A 4012-nucleotide genomic window follows, 5' to 3' on the forward strand; every position below is an offset into this window, starting at 1 on the left:
GTAATTGAAGAAAGTGACAACTAGTTTTTGAGACCAAAGGACAGGTGTGAGCACTTCCAATAAGGAAGCGACTCCTCTGGGCTTCAACAAAATGGTGGCCTCCAGCAAGAAACAAACACAAGAGCAATGCTGGAGGCAATTTACAGCACACACTAAGTTTGGTAGCATAGATAATATCGTGGAATGTAGGTGTTAACAATTGTAGTTTTTTTTTTTTTAATCAGACTGTTAAAGCAGAACTTTTGATCTATAACAGTTCCAGAGAGAAAAGTCACCATTGGCCACCTACATGTGTAGGTAGCCTTCCATGAAAGTGGACGTTCCCTTTAAGAAGTGTTAAGCACTTCATTTACAATGTGCTACAGCTCTCCATTGGTAATAACATTTTGGATGCCTCTACAATGTCCTACCATTGCAATATTAGATGTAGGTGGAAGCAGAGCCAAGCAATTGAATGTTCCCCCTCCCACACAACACTATTCCAAGCTGCTTCTGTCTGCTACAAAAATTAGACTCGTCTTGGCCACCTTATTTAAAAAATTTAGTTACTGGGCATGCCAGCCACAATCTCGGCCCCAATGGTATACACCCCACTCAATTGAGTGGACTCTACAATGAAAGCTGAAGTTTACTCTGCTTATATTTTGTCTTCCATGGTCCCCCTCATCTACATGCTAATAAAATTAATAAAGTAAACCTTCCCATTTTCATTGCATACTATTTTAGACTTAGTGACTGGCCAACCATGGCTGGTGGGAGGGGCCAGCAGGGTGCTGTATATAACTTCCTGAAAACATGACTTCTCTGAGCTTCAACAAAATGGCAGCCTCCAGCAAGACAAACCCAGAGCAATGCTGGAGGCGTTGGAAAATGCTCGAGAGTACTCCTCTCAAGATCCCTCAGCCCTGATACAAATAGGGGGCTGGCTGTTTGGGAGGAGTTATGCAAATATCAAAGTACCTTAATGGGGGGTGTCAAGTTTGAAGGAGGGGGGGCTGTTCCTAGGCAGGCTGCAAATTCATGGAGACCACCCTAGGTAATGCCCACCTGTGATGCTCTAGGACTGAAAAGAATTGAAAGGGGTGTGAAAGGGTTAATCCTGTTTCTAGGGTGGTCCTTTTCAACCTCTCAGACCTCTGATCGATGTATTATGCAATTCAGATATATCTGGAATCAGTTTCCCGAGAATGAAGAAATGACACTCACACGATGTTACATTCTAGAAACTGATGGGTGGGACAGGGACAGTCAAGAACTAGATGCTGGACATCTTTAACCCAGGATGGCTTTCTTCATCTTCTAATGCACATTAGATGTACAAATGGAACCAACGCGTTTCAGGGGAAATCACCCCCCTTCATCAGGGCTGAGGTGGTGGGTTCAAACTCAAAAAAGGGGAACCCTGTGCTTATCACTACAAGACACAGCAGGGACTGCAAGCTTATACTAGGGGTAGGCAACTTTAGCAGCTGTAGTGAAACTACAAATCCCATCATTCCTCTACAACTGAAATCATGCCTGTGGCTGTCAGGAGTCTGGCAATGCCTCATGGGACTTGTAGTTCCACATCAGCTGCGGCACGGATGTTGCTTACCCCTGGCTTAAAGCAACACCGCCCTAGCTTGTTTAACAGAACCATAGCTGCACAGTTGTCTGGCACTATATAGAAATCACCGATCCCCACACAGGCCTTAGTCCCACCTTCAGATTCCAAAATTTAATTTGTGGAGGAACAAAAGTGTGTATAAGACAGCGCTGGACCAATATGAAGAGTCTGGTATCTGTGGAGGTGATCCGTGATATAGTGCTCCTTAACGGGATCCCACAGGTTGATGAGGGCGAAGGGAAAGGTAGTCCTGATGGGGGGACTCAGCTTCTGCAGTGAAATTGTTCTGCAGGGTAAGTGTAGAGGAGGTAGGAGGCATGCTTGATATGCAGGGGACGTTACACTTCAGGCTTTTATAGAAACTTTTTATTGAAGTCTGCAGTTCACACGGTACGAATGGAGGCAACGCGTTTCAGGGTAAAAGCACCCCACCCTTCATCAAAGCTGATGTGGCGGATGAATTAACAACTGGCCTGGAACTGGAGATGAGTTGTATCGGGAGCTTTGTGAGTCTGCAGAAAATGGAACAGAGCCAGCATCACAAGAGCTCCGGAGCAGATGACCTAAAGAATAAATTGGTGGGTTTTGCAATTCTTTATGTCACACAGTAATTTGCGTAATTGCGCAGGTTTTTGGAAAAAATACACTTTTTTGAATTTTAATGCAGAAAATCAATACATGACCCATTTTTTTTGTAAATTATAAATGATGATGTTGCGCCAAGTACCATATTTATCGGCGTATAACACGCACCCCAAGTTTAGGAGGGAATTTTAAGGAAAAAAACTTTTTATGGAAAAAAAACTTACATTTAAATGCCCATCAATGCAGCCTTGTCAGTGTAATTTGCAGCCTTGTTTTGTCATCTGCAGCCTTGTCAGTGTCATTTGCAGCCTTGCCCAGTGACACTGCAGTTTTTAAATATGGCGCCGCCGAGAGACACAGAGCTGGTCCTGTGTCTCTCGGCTGCTTTCGGCTCCTCTCATAGTCCTGTATACATATATAGCCGAGTGTACTCAGCTAGGTTCGGCTAGCTCCGCTCACAGTCACGCCCAGTCCCTGTGTTATGTCCATCATAGGGCGGGACTGGGTGTGATTGTGAGCGGAGCTAGCCGAACCTAGCCCAGTGTACTGTATGTATGTCGGCGGCGCTCGCTCCTCCGCTCACAGTCAGTGGGGGATCGGCGTATAACACGCACCCACGATTTCCCCCTGATTTTAAGGGGAAAAAAGTGCGTGTTATACGCCGATAAATAAATAGATACTAAACATGTCATGCTTTAAAATTGCACACACTCGTGCAACAGCATCAAACGAGGCAAATTTTACTATCAAAGGAGGCCTGGTGCTAAAATTACTGCCCATGATCTGACGTTCACGGTGATACCTCACGCGTGGGACGATCTGTTTGCGTGCGTGTGGGACTGACGTGTGCGTTCGCCTTTGCGGGCAAGCACGGGGGCACTTAAAGGTTTTATTTTTTTACACTGTCTCTTGAATTTTTTTTTTTTTTTTATAACACTTTTAGTGCTGTTATAAGCAATGTAAACATCCCTTGTGACAGCAATATGCAGTGACAAGTACTCTTTATGGAGAGATCCGGGGTCAATAAGACCCCAAATCCCTCTTCTGCACTTAAAAGCATTTGATCACATCAAGATTGGTGTGATCGAATGCTATTCATTTTTAAAAATGGCGCCTGTGACGGAGGCTTCGCCGTTGACGGCCTGGTAACCCGGAAGTGATGTCATCACTTCCAGGCTACTATATAATAGAGCCCAACAAAGGCAATCCAGTCGATCAGGGACCTCCAGTGCAACGGGAGATCATGATAAAGCCATGCCATGGAAGATGGTGGTGGTGGTGGTGGGGTGTTGGACAACCTCTCCTGATGCTTGTAAAAGCAATCCAGCGGCTAGTAAGCTGTTAAGATTGCTTTTACAAGAGAGCCAACCAACAGTTCTATAAAACGGTACCGGGGTGATGCCTGCAGGCACCATCCCAGTATAACAGCTTGAAGTCCAGTGACGTTGGCAAGTGGGCAATTCATCCGCCACCTCAGCCCTGATGAAGGGTGGGTGCTTTTCCCCTGAAGTGCATTGGCTCCATTTGTACCCTGTGAAGTGCAAACGGCAATAAGTACGAAAAAAAAACCTGAAGTGTAACGTCCCTGCCTATCGAGCATGCCTTCTACCTCGTCTACAAAAAAATTGACGGGCTCACCTCCTCCCCTCTCCAATCCTTCATAGAAAAGGGTCCTAATAATGAGCTTATATGTTTAAGCATAAGGAGCATTGTCCTCTGTGCCACCATTTTAGCAAATACAATAAAAAATAAAATTCCGTAAGTAATCAAATTATTCCACCCAACGTACTTTTAACCCTCCAGTATGAGAATGAGCCTCAG

The sequence above is a fragment of the Aquarana catesbeiana genome, linkage group LG08, assembly GCF_042186555.1.
Source record: "Aquarana catesbeiana isolate 2022-GZ linkage group LG08, ASM4218655v1, whole genome shotgun sequence".
Lineage (NCBI taxonomy): Eukaryota > Metazoa > Chordata > Amphibia > Anura > Ranidae > Aquarana > Aquarana catesbeiana.